General features: G+C 41.5%; 1 protein-coding gene across 1 annotated transcript in view; it reads right to left on the bottom strand.

The window, feature by feature from the left end:
- VPS16 (VPS16 core subunit of CORVET and HOPS complexes) overlaps positions 1–16,176 on the bottom strand; it is an 879,114-nt gene that overhangs the window by 393,646 nt on the left and 469,292 nt on the right. The gene's annotated exons all lie outside the window — the stretch shown is intronic.

Here is a 16,176-nt window from a genome sequence, read left to right as displayed (position 1 = left end):
TCCACTCATGGATAGTGGTTGTGGTTTTCTTTTTTTAAGTCATAATGACAACCAAAAACATCCAAATGACCCTGATCAAAAGTTCACATACCCTAGTTCTTAATACCAGTATTGCCCCCTCTAACATCAATGACACCTTGAAGTCTTTTGCGGTAGTTGTGGATGAGGCTCTTTATTTTCTCAGATAGTAAAGCTGTCCATTCTTATTGGCAAAAAGCCTTCAGTACCTGTAAATTCCTGGGCTTTCTTGCATGAACTGCGTTCTTGAGTTCTCCCCAGAGTGACTCAATGATATTCAATTCAGGAGACTGAGATGGCCACTCCAGAACCTTCACTTTGTTCTGCTGTAGCCAATGATAGGCCAACTTGGTCTTGTGTTTTGGATCGGTGTCATATTGGAACATTTAAGTACGTCCCATGCGCAGCTTCCGGGCTGATGAATGCAAATTTGTCTCCAGTATTTGCTGATAATGTGCTGTATTCCTCTTTCCTTCAACTTTGACCAAGTTTACTTTGCCTTTGTAGCTCACACTTCCCCACATCATCGGCGATCCACCACCTCCGTGCTTTACAGTAGGAATGGTGTTCCTTCCATCATAGGTCTTGCTGACACCTCTCCAAATGTAACATTTATGGTTGTCAGCAAGAAAAGAAAAAAATCTGTCGGGGTATGTAAAGTTTTGAGCACAACTGTGTAGATAGACAGACAGATAGATAGATAGATAGATAGATAGATAGATAGATGTATATAAAAAACATTTTTGCTGGTATAAAAAAAAAATATCATGCTTTATTTTGATGTTTTGTTTAAATTCTATCCCCTTTTTGTAAGTAGCACAGCTTTACAATTAGCACCATATAGTAATTTTGGCCAACATCTTGTTGCAGTGTTCCCATCCTGGTCCTCATTTTTTAGTAATGTCATTCATAATGTTACCTTTCTTGTAGCAATATGCACCATCCTGCTCCCCATTCTGTAGTAATGTGCTCATCTTTATTTCCATCCTGTAGTACTGTGCCCATCCTTGTCCCCATCCTATAGTAATTCCCCATCCTGTTCCTCGTCCTGTAGTATTGTCCCCATCCTGGTCCTCATCCTGTAGTAATGTGCCCCACATCCTGGTCCTTATCGTGTAGTAAGGTTCTTATCCTGGTCCTTATGTAGTAATGCGCCCATACTTGTCCCCATCCTGTAGTAATGTTTCTATCCTTGCAACCTTCTTGTAGTAATGTGCCCCATCCTTATCCCCATCCTGTAGTAATGTCCTCATCCTGGTCCTTATCATGTAGTAATGTTCCTATCTTTGTCTCCATCCTGTAGTAATGTGCCAATCCTTGCCGCTTCTTGTAGTAATGTGCCCATCCTTGTCCCCATCCTGTAGTAATGTCCTCATCCTGTAGTAATGTCCCCATCTTGGTCCTCATCCAATAGTAATGTGCCCATCCTTGTCCCCATCCTATAGTAATGTGCCCATCCTTGTTTCCTTCTTGTAGGAATATGTCCATCCTGTAGTTATGTCCTTATCATGTAGTAATATGCCCATCCTGGTCCCCATCCTGTAGTAATGTGCCCAGACAGTAAACAATGAATGTGTAATTCCTTTCAAGGGGGTGGAAAGTGGTCCTCACAAAAAAAAGAATAAAACACAAAAGGGGGTGTGACCTGACTGGAGTACAAGGCAGACGTGAGGTTGTGGAGCTCCGCTGAAAAAGAAAAAAATCTAAAGCCTCGAGCCTCATTATGCACATCCAGCGGCAGGGCCTGTTCTCCGGAGACCCCAGCAGAGAGGGGCCCCCAATGGAGCAGGCCCCGGAGGTATTTATGAAGTGGAGAAGTTGCGGTCTAGTCCCCACAAGGAAGCCGCAGTCTGGAGTGCAGTGCCGCTTCAACCTGGAGCCGCTATTACCAAACCTCCTCTCCCCCAGAGGTAGACTGGGCAACCAACCGACCTCTCCTCCTTACCCTCAGCAGCCCAGAAGACACTGCCGCAGGGATCCCTGTGATGACGGGACGCTGCAGCCTAGTTGGAGCACAGCCTCCAAAGCCACAGTAGTCAGTGTCCTGTCACCGGCAGCGTGACCGCAAACCGCTCCTCTGGCGATGACTCATCAAGTAACCATCGCCTGCAACACAGCCCCGGAGCATGTACCTGGACGCAGGGGAGTACTGCCACGCCGGTGCCATGCTTTTCTGTGACACAGAGAGTTGCAGCCTAGCAAGAGACCAGGAGGGGAGGCCCAGAGCAGGGCACTCTCCTGCAGCATCACTGCTTGTGACATCCCTTTAGGCATCTGCGGGGTGAGAACAAAGAGGGAAGCGCAGCAATGCGCTTGAAGCTAGAAGGAGACAAAATCTGCAGGGCCAGATTTCAGAAGCAATTTTGGAGCTAGGGGGTGAAGAGCTGCAGCAGCTGCACACAGAGACCTCAGGCTGAAGACACAGTCAGGGGCAGGAATCTGACAGTAGAACAAACAGGACTGTCTTCTCCCACCCTCTCTTGCCCCTGACCACAGCCTAGACAATTGTTGTCCAGATAGGGCCCTGTATCCAGTGACACCTAAAGTTGACACATCTGATTCTACTGTGGAAAAGTAGAGACCTACCTCTTAATAAGCAAGTCATAAGAAAAAGATACTGCCCTGTCTACACCCCCTTTAATACCTGTCTCTGGAAGCCAGGTTACTGAACACATCCCCTGGGACACCCGAGATGCCTATACGATACAACCAAGCACCCAACCATACATATAAGCAAGCACTGAGACCCAGGGAAATGTAATCTTTCGATCTCTCTGCTACCTTGAAGAACTTTAGCTCAACCTGGAGAGGAAATTGATACAACATGGTAAAGTTCGGCCAGAAATCAGCATTAACAGAAGCATCCAAGTCCCACAAGAAAGAGATGGATACATTCCTTAACAAGCAACAGAAAAATAAACATCAAACCGAGCATAGCAAAAGAGGACAACATACACCTGACTATAATTCTGATGACTAACGAACAAACTGAAGCCCTAGATAGCTCCAACAAATCAATCAATCTCCAGGGCATTTATTGCCAAAACACTCAAAGCAGCCTTGGCTCCTCTGGCAAAATAGTTAGCAGACATTAAGCAGGATACTCACCAACTTGGCCATACAGCGGAGGGCCTGGAACAATCCCAGATGGCCATTATGTCTCATGCCCAAGAGCTGGAAGCCAACTTTCAGACACATGATGATCACACCTACAAATTATATGCCTCAATGGAAGTCCTGGAAAACATGCAACAATCTCCGGATACGGGGTCTCCCGGAATCGACAACCACAGAGAATCTCTCTAAAACACTAACTATCCTTCTTCTCAACCTACCTGGATGGTGAAGAAATACGCCAGCTAGTCATAGAGAGAGGCACAGAGAGCACTACGCCCAAAACCCAACCCCAACGACCCTCTAAGAGATGTCTGCTGAATTCTGTACTTCCATCTTAAGAACAAAATCTCCCAAAAGGTCAGGTCACACCCAAACATCCAGTATGATGGGTCTAATATTGCTATCTTTCAAGACTTAGCTCCCTCTACATTGACTAAGAAGTCGCCTCCTCAAACCTCTCATGGACAAACTGAGGAAACAGCAATTCTAATTCTGTTAGCTGTTCCCCTTCGGCATCTTAGTCTCGGCCAAGTGGAAGAAGTTCACCACAAGATCCCCCAAGGACTTCTCCAACCTTTGTGCTGTATATTCCTCCAAGTTCGACCCCAGACCTGAACCTCCTCCAAACTGCTCTATACCACCTCCACTCACCACGCATCAGCCATAGGAAAACATAGAACATCCAAAAAGTCAGCGGCCCAAAAGACTACCTAGCAAGACGCTTCCACCTGAAACCAGACACAAGCCTGGTTGATGGATGGCGCTCGCTCCATCTGAAAAAGACTCCATACATGATGATAATTTAACACACACAAGCAGGTGGAGGAATCCTCCTAAATCCAGCTCACCATGTGCACTTGGAAGTCCTTTTAAATGGTGCACGGAAAATCTCCAGCCAAGAGGTTAGCACAAAAATTCAGGTATCCGGCACAGCATCTTCAAAAAAAATGAATTTTATTGATCCATTAAAATAAAAGAAAAAATGGACAAGACGCTTTTCGGGGACACCCTTGTTCACAATCAGTCTTATCACAATACAATTCCCCGTTTAAAAGCAGTAGGAAAGGGGAGGGGAAGGAAATGGCAGAGGAAAAAAAACCAAAACAGCAATTACCATTTAACATATGTGAATACTGTACTCACAATAATCAAACACATCAAAATACAATTTCAACATCAAGGTGTAAACATTCAATATAGATACAATAGATGTTCATACCCTTTGGATGCCTGCGGTCCATGTAGTAAATCCACCTTGCTTCTCTAAAATGAAGCAGCTTTTTTAGATGATCACTTCGGCTAGGTAGATTAACTTGCTCTATGCCAGTGACCTTGAGGTTACTACAGTCTCCCCCATGCAATTTAAAAAAATGTTGTGATGCCCCAGATAAACTCCTTGTGGTGGAATTAGCTGCATCATAGATGTGTTCTGATATGCAGCGTCTGAGCGGATGAGACGTACTCCCTATATACTGAATACTACATGCAGAGCAGGAGACCAAATAAACCACGTTTGTAGCCCCACAATTAAATCAATCAATATTATAATTTCTTCCAGTAACACAAGAAGCAAAGGTTTCAGTATTATGCATGAATTTACAGAGCCCGCATTTTTTATGAGCACATTTCACAGACCCCGTTGTTGGTAACCACATGAATTTAGTACATTTATTATTGTTTTTACAACCTATTGCATTATTGTAGTCACTGGGAGAAAGAATATTCCCTGGTGTCCTATTATTTTTGGGACAAATTTTTTACCCTGATCTATGATCTTCTTTAACGTGGTATCCGTACATAAGATAGGAAGAAATTTCTTCGCACCCCCTGACGAGGAAACCGAAACACGTGTCGGGTGTCACACGCTACTAACGGTAACCATTTCTATGGGTTCATAGATGATGTAATGTTTATGTATTTACATTTTTTGATTGGTGTTTTGCCATAAAGGATCTATATGGAAATAACTTTATTAGAACTAGCGATCAACATTATTTAATTGTAAGCATTAGAGGTGCAATACATCTTGGTGCAGCAAAAGTGACCCCTGGTGTTCTCTAACTATATTTGCTACAATTCATATTTTGAGCGATTCAGCGACTAAAGCCTGCTTTACATGTTACAATTAATCGTGCAATCGCACCCGCCCCCATCGTTTGTGCAGCACGGGCAATTTGTTGCCCATGTCGCACAATGTTGTAACTCCCACGTTACACGTACTTACCTTCCTACCTTCCAAACGACCTCGCTGTGGGCGGCGAACATCCACTTCCTGAAGGGAAAGGGACATTCGGCGTCACAACGCCATCACACAGCGGCCGGCCAATAGAAGCGGAGGGGCGAAGATGAGCGGGACATAAACATCCCACCAACCTCCTTCCTTCAGCATTGCCGGCGGCCACAGGTAAGCGGTGTTCATCGCTCCCGGGGTGTCACAAGGAGCGATGTGGGCTGCCTTGTGAACATTGAACAACAGGGTGTTCAATTTTTAGAAAATGAGCGACGTGTCAGCGATGAACGAGAAGGTGAGTATTTCTGCTTGTTCATAGCGGTCACACCCTACGATATCACTAACGATGCCGGATGTGCGTCACTTAAGACGTGACCCCGCCAATATCTCGTTAGATATATCGTAGCGTGTAAAGCCCGCTTAACACTGTTTAATTGTAATCATTAGAGCTGCAGTATATCTTGGTGCAGCAAGAGTGACCCCTGGTGATTTCTAACTATATCTGCTACAATTTACATTTTCTAGTTCTATTGAATATATCTTTTTGGCCCATGTATGATATATGGTAATTGAATCCATCCATCTATCTATATAATATATATATATATATATATATATATATATATATATATATATATAAATCTCATTCTTTTCATGATATGGTCCCATTATTTGTATATATATTGATGCATGCAGAGTTGTCCCAACAAGTACTTGTACATTTAATACATATTTAATATTTATTCTCAATAAAAATCAATTTTTGATGAATTTGATTATTTCTTGTATAATAGGGCTATTTGATCGCTTTTTCCTTTCTATCTCTATTACATTATTGTAGTCACTGGGAGAAAGAATATTCCCTAGTTTCCTATTTTTTGGGACAAATTTTATACCCTGATCTATGATCTTCTTGAACTTGGTATCCGTACATAAGATAGGAAAAAAATTCTTTGCTATAGCTACAATGCTGTAAAAATCTCTGCTATACTTAGTTGTAAAAAATACATTATTATTGTAACCTGCATTACAAAGCGGGGAATTATATTACAAATACTGTTGTCTTGCTTTACTATTAGGCTACATGATTATGCTGCGTTTTTTGCTACGTTTTTGCAGCGTGTTTGGCTGCAGTTTTGTTGTCAGAACTTTCTGACATTTGACTTCCCAGCAAAGTCTATGAGAAGTCAGATTTGCTATGTGCACATTGCAGTTTATTTATCAGCGTTTTGTCAAAAGTTTGTGACAAAAAAAAATGCAGCATGTTCATTCTTCCTGCGTTTTTGTCAACATTTGTCACAAAAACAAAGCAAAAACGCATGTTGTAAAAAACGCAGCAAAAACGCACCTACAATTACAAGCATTTTTTGTGACATTTCCAGGCTCTCTCTGAGAATGTGGAGTTTTGGCTGCAGTTTGTGAACACAACAAGATGCAGCGTGCGCATGTAGGCTTAGCTTTATTTTTAGCAATTTGTACTGTATTTACAGAGTAACCCCTGTCATAGAGTCTCCTCTAGCTTTATGTTCTCCTCTTTTTATTAATTTTTTATGAAGATGCTGTACCAGAATTTTTGTAATAACCTCTTGGCTGGAGATTTTTCGTGCACCATCTAAAAGGACTTCCAAGTGCACATGGTGAGCTGGATTTAGGAGGTTTCCTCCAGCTGCTTGTGTGTTAGATTACAGCCAATACTCCTTGCTCCCTATGCATGGTATCTGATTTTTTGTATATGAAGATTGAACGTTATATTCATGATGGAAGTCACAGAAAATGCTACAACAGACGATTTTTTTCATTTTAATCAACTGTCCCATTTGAAAAAAGCAGCCAATATATTTATGACAGAAAATGGTGATCAACATGAAGTTGATAAGGACCTTGAGTAACTCATGTGGGATTTAGAAAAATCTATGGCCACACGTCTTAGGGTGTGGTGGGAAAAATGCATATTACAAACGTATCTAGAATGTAATATGATACCAAGGGGGCTTAGAATGAAAAAGCACCCCACCACGGAGTTTGGTCCGGAATTCATGGCAAAATGGGACTCCATTCCGTCAGATTGTTCATCGAAATGAATTACCCTAATAGTAGAAGAGGAGAACATAAAGCTACAAAAAGTGGAAAAGGATACAAAGGACATTGAGGGGTCTTTGTCCAAATTAAATGGTACAAAGGAATATGATTCCCTCAAAGTGAAAATTAATGCCAACTTATCGGAAATGGAGGAATTATGTCTTTAAAGAAAAGAAAATTCAGCAGAGACTTGATGGATTACAGTAAAAATCAGGTGTATAACTGGTCTCAATTTAGGAAAGGAAAGGACTTTGTTCCTAAATCTATCCTTAAAAGAAATAAGAACCACAATACAGCTAATTCAGCACGGGTTAATTTTTCATCCACAGATGTGAAATCCACAGATGTTACTACGGATTTTTCTGATTCGGATTCTATCAGCCTACTACCTCCGGAAATCCGAGTGGAGGACATTCAAAAAACTTGCCATCTGTGTGACAGCACGCAAGAAAAAAACAAGGAGAGCAGGACGTAAACACAGCTCAAAGAAAAACCCGCAGCAATTATAGCAGGAAAAGGGATTACTAGACAAAGATGACTTTACAGTGGTTAACCTTTCAGCATGTGTGTTCTCAGGAACAGGTGGAGGTGTTAAAGAAAGGGTTAAGTTTTGAGCCTGATGTGAGATTTAACTTATTTGAAACACTGCTTGACATCAATAAATTTGTCAGGAAACTAACGATTAAAAAAGCATTTTATTTCAGAAAGTCAGGATTCATCAGAAAATGTTATGTCCCCCCCAGATGATGTAAATAATAAATTAGTTTTGACATCATTTAGAGAACAAATGTCTCTGACATATCTGCGTGAGCTTTCAGACACAGATGGAAAATTGATGCAGTATAGTTATCATAGTTTTTGAAATAACGTTCCCAATCCTTCCTTTTACCCTGTTCAGACTAGGACACAATCCATGGAAGATTTCCAGCATATTGTTGGGTCTGAGCTTACCAAGCTACATAAAACTAAAAAAACCTTTCATTCCAACTTGACTGAAAGCCAAAAAGCCGCAATGGAATCCCTTACTTCAAATCCACATGTGGTGGTTAGGAATTCAGACAAAGGGGGTTCTATTGCAGGTTTAGATAAGTCTCTTTCTAAGAAGGAATTGTGCTTTCAGACGATGATATATATGAGGAAATCTTCCATGATCCGACTATTAAGATTAAACAATCTTTAGAAAAAATTCTTCAGGAGGGAGTTTATTTAGGTTTAATTACTCAGAAACAAGCTGAACATTTTTAACCGAATAATGCACGTATACCTTTGTTTCACGCATTGCCGAAATTTCGCCCAATAGTGTCAGGTGTAAGATCAATATTGGAACATCTTTCAGAATGGCTTGATGTTAGACTCCAACCTTTTTCGCAGCATACACCTTGCTTCGTACAGGATACCAAGCATGTGCTCAATGTGATCAATAATATAAAGTGGCAGGATAATTTTACATGGCTCACATGGGATGTACAATCTTTGTACACCACACTTCCACATTATTTAGCCATCACAGCTTTGAAATCATGTTTGGAGAAATATAGTTGTTATTCACATGACTTGCAAATGTTTATTTTTGATGTTACAGCATTTTTGCTGAAAAATATTTTTTTTGTGTTCTCCAACCGCTATTTTTTACAAAAGAGGGGCTCTGCTATAGGGGCGAAATTTCCCTCCTTATTAGCAAACATTTATATGAGTTGGTGGGAGGAGCAGTATATTTTCAATGATATTAACCCCTTGTGTGATATGGAAATTTTTTTAAGATATATAGATGATGTCTTGATAGTGTGGCGGAGTACGGAGGAAAACAAAAAGAAATGTATTGAATTTCTTAATAACAACCCCTGCAATATAAAATACACGTATTTGCATAAAAAAAATGAAATTACTTTTTTTTAATATATATAAATTTGAATAGTAAAATCAATAATGATAAGTGGATTGCAGTCTTTTCAGGAAAAAAGTTGCGGGAAATACATTGTTATATGCAAATAGCTGTCATCCTGACTAGGTAACCAATAATTTACCTATAGGAGAGTTTGTTCGGCCAAAAAGGTGTTGTACCTCAGCAGAAGCTTTTGATAGGGAATGTGGTGTAATAGAGAGGAGGCTCTATGACAGGTGTTACTCTGTAAATACAGTACAAATTGCTAAAAATAAAGCTAATAGTAAAACAAGACAACAGTATTTGGAATATAAATCTCCGCTTTGTAATGCAGGTTACAATAATAATGTAGTTTTTGCAACTAAGTATAGCAGGGATTTTTACAGCATTGTAGCTATAGTAAATAAATGTCTTCCTATCTTATGTATGGATACCACGTTAAAGAAGATCATAGATCAGGGTATAAAATTTGTCCCAAAAAATAATAGGGCACTAGAGAATATTCTTTCTCCCAGTCACTACAATAATGTAATAGGTAGTAAAAACAATAATAAATGTAGTAAGTCCATGTGGTTACCAACAACAGGGTCTGTAAATGCATGCATAATACTGAAACCTTTGTTTCTTGTGTTTCTGGAAGAAATTATAATATTGATTCCTTGATTAATTGTGGGACTACAAACGTGGTTTATTTGATCTCCTGCTCTGCATGAAGTATTCAGTATATAGAGAGTACGTCTCGTCCGCTTAGACGCCGCATATCAGAACAAATCTATGATGCGGCTAATTCTACCACGAGGAGTTTATCTGGGGAATCCCAACATTTTTTAAAAGTGCATGGGGGAGATTGTAGTAGCCTCAAGGTCACTGGCATAGAGCGGGTTAATCTACCTAGCCGAGGTGGGGATCTAAAAAAGCTGCTTCATTTCAGAGAAGCAAGGTGGATTTACTACATGGACAGCAAGCATCCAAAGGGTATGAACCTTAAAAATGATCTATTGTATCTATATTGAATGTCTACACCTTGATGTTGAAACTGTATTTAGATGTGTTTATGATTATTGTGAGTATTCACATATGTTAAATGGTAATTGCTGCTTTTTTTTTTCCTCTGCCATTTCCTTCCCCTCCCCTTTCCTACTGCTTTTAAACTGGGAATTGTATTGTGATGAGACGGATTGTGAACAAAGGTGCCCCCGAAACGAGTCTTGTCCGTTTTATTGGATTTTAATGGATCAATAAAATTCTTTTTTTTATGAAGATGCTGTGCCGGATTCCTGAATTTCCATACATGATGAGTATACAGTGGGGAAAAAAGTATTTAGTCAGCCATCAATTGTGCAAGTTGTCCCACTTAAAAAGATGAGAGAGGCCTGTAATTGACATCATAGGTAGACCACAACTATGAGAGAAAAAAACAAAATGAGAAAACAAATCCAGAAAATCACCTTGTCTGATTTGGCAAGATTTTTTTTTTTAAATTTATGGTGGAAAATAAGTATTTAGATTTTTAGCTCTCACAGACCTGTAACTTCTTCTTTAATGGACTGCTCTGTCCTCCACTCATTACCTGTAATAATGGCACCTGTTTGAACTTGTTATCAGTATAAAATAGACCTGTCCACAACCTCAAACAGTCACAGTCCAAACTCCACTATGGTGAAGACCAAAAAACTGTTGAAGGACACCAGAAACAAAATTGTAAACCAGGCTGGGAAGACTAAATCTGCAATAGGCAAGCAGCTTGGTGTGATGAAATCAACTGTGGGAGTAATAATAAGAAAAAAGAAGACATACAAGTCCACTGATAATCTCCCTAGATCTGGGGCTCCACGCAAGATATCACCCCGTGGGGTCAAAATGATCAGAAGAAAGGTGAGCATAAATCCCAGAACCACACGAGGGGACCTAGTGAATGACCTGCATAGAGCTGGAACCACCATAACAAAGGCAACCATCAGTAAGACACTATGCCACCAGGGACTCAGATCATGCAGTGCCAGATGTGTTCCCTTGCTTAAGCTAGTACATGTCCGGGCCCGTCTGAATTTTGCTAGAGAGCATTTGGATTATCCAGAAGAGTATTGGGTGAATGTCATATGGTCTGATGAAACCAAAGTAGAATTGTATGGTAGAAACACAACTTGTCGTGCTTGGAGGAGACAGAATGCTGAGTTGCATCCTGGGAGAAGGAGGCTAAAGCCAGTTCTCTCAGGTTGATGAAAATTCTACTAATGGAAGAAAAGGCTAATCTTGAAATCTTGAATACTAAATTAAAAGAACAAATCAAGGTCACTAAGACATTCCAGAAAGAAACTGATTTTGCAGCTAAAGAAAAACTTACTTTAAAATTCTATTGAAAAATTTCAGTATCACCTTAAAGAAAGGAAACATAAGCAATTCAAACGTAATTTACAGGATTTCAAAGATAATAAGGTCTGGGGGCGGAGCCTGAACCAGGATGTGAGCGCACGTGAGGAGACACTCTCCCGCCGACTCACCGTTATACCGCCAGAACCGCCGCATGGCCGACGGAAATAGCGGCACCGGAGGACAGGGGGAAGACTCGACAACTAACAGGAGACGTTCCAGCTTCTGGATCGGCGAGATGTCCAAGCGGCGACAGAAGGAAGAGGGAGCGGGAAAAGTACCTGGCTCACAAGATGGCGCCGAGGTCAGAGAGGAGGCGGAGAAAGCAAATGCAGCCTGCCAGAGCCACATGGAAGCGGATGAAAAGCTGACACAATAGGCAAGGCAATCTGAGGAACCTCTGGGAGAGCCTGGTAAGATGGTGGAGGACAATGGGGAGGGGGAGGAAGACACGGAGGAGGTTGAAGGAACAGAGGGAACACCAGGGGAAGATAAACAGGATGAGGATTCAGTAGAGCAGCAGGCAGTAGAGGAAATATAGGAGAACCCCACTATTAAGGATGTATTTCAGGTGGTCTCCTTTTGCAAACAGGCCCTCACAACTTTAACCCAGTGAGTGCTGGGAATACAGGGAGATAGTTAGGTCCAGAAATATTTGGACAGTGACACAATTTTCGCGAGTTGGGCTCTGCATGCCACCACATTGGATTTGAAATGAAACCTCTACAACAGAATTCAAGTGCAGATTGTAACGTTTAATTTGAAGGTTTGAACAAAAATATCTGATAGAAATTGTAGGAATTGTACACATTTCTTTACAAACACTCCACATTTTAGGAGGTCAAAAGTAATTGGACAAATAAACCAAACCCAAACAAAATATTTTTATTTTCAATATTTTGTTGCGAATCCTTTGGAGGCAATCACTGCCTTAAGTCTGGAACCCATGGACATCACCAAACGCTGAGTTTCCTCCTTCTTAATGCTTTGCCAGGCCTTTACAGCCGCAGCCTTCAGGTCTTGCTTGTTTGTGGGTATTTCCGTCTTAAGTCTGGATTTGAGCAAGTGAAATGCATGCTCAATTGGGTTAAGATCTGGTGATTGACTTGGCCATTGCAGAATGTTCCACTTTTTTACACTCATGAACTCCTGGGTAGCTTTGGCTGTATGCTTGGGGTCATTGTCCATCTGTACTATGAAGCGCCGTCCGATCAACTTTGCGGCATTTGGCTGAATCTGGGCTGAAAGCATATCCCGGTACACTTCAGAATTCATCCGGCTACTCTTGTCTGCTGTTATGTCATCAATAAACACAAGTGACCCAGTGCCATTGAAAGCCATGCATGCCCATGCCATCACGTTGCCTCCACCATGTTTTACAGAGGATGTGGTGTGCCTTGGATCATGTGCCGTTCCCTTTCTTCTCCAAACTTTTTTCTTCCCATCATTCTGGTACAGGTTGATCTTTGTCTCATCTGTCCATAGAATACTTTTCCAGAACTGAGCTGGCTTCATGAGGTGTTTTTCAGCAAATTTAACTCTGGCCTGTCTATTTTTGGAATTGATGAATGGTTTGCATCTAGATGTGAACCCTTTGTATTTACTTTCATGGAGTCTTCTCTTTACTGTTGACTTAGAGACAGATACACCTACTTCACTGAGAGTGTTCTGGACTTCAGTTGATGTTGTGAACGGGTTCTTCTTCACTAAAGAAAGTATGCGGCGATCATCCACCACTGTTGTCATCCGCGGACGCCCAGGCCTTTTTGAGTTCCCAAGCTCACCAGTCAATTCCTTTTTTCTCAGAATGTACCCGACTGTTGATTTTGCTACTCCAAGCATGTCTGCTATCTCTCTGCTGGATTTTTTCTTTTTTTTCAGCCTCAGGATTTTCTGCTTCACCTCAATTGAGAGTTCCTTAGACCACATGTTGTCTGGTCACAGCAACAGCTTCCAAATGCAAAACCACACACCTTTAATCAACCCCAGACCTTTTAACTACTTCATTGATTACAGGTTAATGAGGGAGACGCCTTCAGAGTTAATTGCAGCCCTTAGAGTCCCTTGTCCAATTACTTTTGGTCCCTTGAAAAAGAGGAGGCTATGCATTACAGAGCTATGATTCCTAAAGCCTTTCTCCGATTTGGATGTGAAAACTCTCATATTGCAGCTGGGAGTTTGCACTTTCAGCCCATATTATATATATAATTGTATTTCTGAACATGTTTTTGTAAACAGCTAAAATAACAAAACTTGTGTCACTGTCCAAATATTTCTGGCCCTGACTGTATAGCTACTCTTAAGAAAGATCAAAAGAAAGCTGCTATGAGAACCAGTGCTGTGGAGGAAAGAGTGGGGATGGCTGAAGATCACCTAGTCGCATTGCAAAAAGCGGAGAAAAATTCCAGCAACAGATCTCAGAGATGGCCGCAAAAACGGACGACATGGAGAATCGTTCCAGGAGGAACAATATGAGACGATTGGCATTCCGGAAAAAGCTGAGGGAAGAAATCCCACTGATTTCATAGAAACGTGGCTTAAAGAGAAGATTGGTGCCAATAGGCTGACTAAGTTATACGCAATTGAAAGGGCACACAGGGTCCCAATGTAACCGCAACCACCTGGCAAGGGGTCCCGTATGATATTGGCGAAATTGCTCAATTACAGGGACCAAGATATCATTCTGCGCAAGGCACAAGATATGGAGGACCTAATAATAGATGGACACCCAGTAGCTATTTATCCTGATTACTCCATAACGGTACAGAAGCAAAGAATGCAATTCACAGGATTAAAGAGACGACTCCGAGAATTGGCGGTTAAATATTCAATGATTTTCCCAGCAAAACTTTGAGTAGTAGAACTGGAGAAAGTTAATTTCTTTCTTGCCCCAAAGGAGGCCATGAACTGGATAAACATCAATGCCAGGAAGCTGCAAGCAACAGGAGAAGGATAGAAGCTGGCTATGAGCGATATTACAATCTCGTGTTATTCCTGGACTCCAGGACTGGTTATTCGTAAGCAATTCCATACGCTAAAGGGGAGGAGACTTTCTAGGTCTACCTTTATTGCAGAGACGGTACCCTTTTTTTTTTCCCCCAGGTTATCATTGTTGATTTCCTGATCCTATCCTTGGGTGTTAGATGGGACAGGGGAATTTATTAACAATTAGTTGAATAATGACAGGAGGAGGGTACTATTTCTTATTATGCATGTGCGGCGGAGATTGATAAATGTTTAAGTTTTCAATCTTCAGGTTAACTGTTTACATTACAAAATTGCAAATGAAAACGAATATGGGTAAGGTGGGAGGTGAGTTAGGGGGTTCTGCTCACTAAGATGAGACAGGTTTGGTATGGGAGGAAAAGAGGAGGGAGCTTGACCGGTCTAGGACAGACAGACCTCATTCCCCATAAGGGAGTAAAAGATGTAAATCGGAGGTGGAGGAGTTTAGTTGGGGTGGTTTCAAGGGGTGGGCTAGGGAAGGGGAAAACTCAGCGTACAGAGGGACAGGATGCCTGTATAAAGATAACCAGTGATATCCAATATGGGAGGGGAGATTAAAGTATTGTGTTGGAATGTAAGGGGACTGTCAGATAGAGGTAGAAAAGATACAATGATAAAATACATGCTAGACCAGAGACCATCAGTAATGTGCTTATTGGAGACGCATTTGACAAAAGAAACAACAACTGTACTGAGCAAACGATGGGTGCAAAAGGCATATCTTTCTATCTTGTCCACTTATTCTAGAGGGGTCTCTGTGTTGGTTCATAGCTCCGCCCAATATGAAGAAGTGGAGACATGGATAGATACAGAGGGACAGTATGTAATGGTGATTTGTAAGTTGTATGGACAATTATTATGCATTACTGCTATATATGTTCCGCCGCCTTACTCTGGTGCTAAAATTAGAGAGGTCAGAGAGCGCTCAGCCAAATGGGGAAATTTGCCATTCTTGTTGATCAGTGACTTTAATAATGTTATAGATGCATATTGGGATAGGAGCAAAAAATTGCGAGAGACACGAAGTGACGGAGAGACAACGTTTGGTACTTTTATCTAATTATTAGGCCTGGGAGACGGTTGGAGGATGAGAAATTGGGGGGTGACCTGTTTTTCATGTCATTCTGCGATTCATCACGTGTTTCTCAACGCAGTGATTCTAGAGCATTGCCCCCTGGGAAGTATGCAAATAAGAAAGCCGCGGAGACACCATCACGTGTTTCTCAACGCTGGCAGGAAACTAGCCAGGTCTTTCACCGGGAAGGAACAACCACGGGAAGGGCAGTCTCCAGTCAAGGAGACCACCTATACCAAACATGGTATCCATCCACAGACAGCCGTTTCGGGGTATTTGCCCCTCATCAGTGTGGAGTAGGAATCTGGCTAGTGGGGGCAATGCCTAGTAAAAGACTACTTAAGCAAGCAGTGGATATGTTGATCTCCCTAAGGTCAACAATGCTTGCTTAAGTAGTCT

The sequence above is a fragment of the Anomaloglossus baeobatrachus genome, chromosome 7 (assembly GCF_048569485.1).
Source record: "Anomaloglossus baeobatrachus isolate aAnoBae1 chromosome 7, aAnoBae1.hap1, whole genome shotgun sequence".
Classification (NCBI taxonomy): domain Eukaryota; kingdom Metazoa; phylum Chordata; class Amphibia; order Anura; family Aromobatidae; genus Anomaloglossus; species Anomaloglossus baeobatrachus.
Note: the sequence above shows the minus strand (reverse complement) of the source record. Positions and strands in the feature narration are given on the sequence as shown.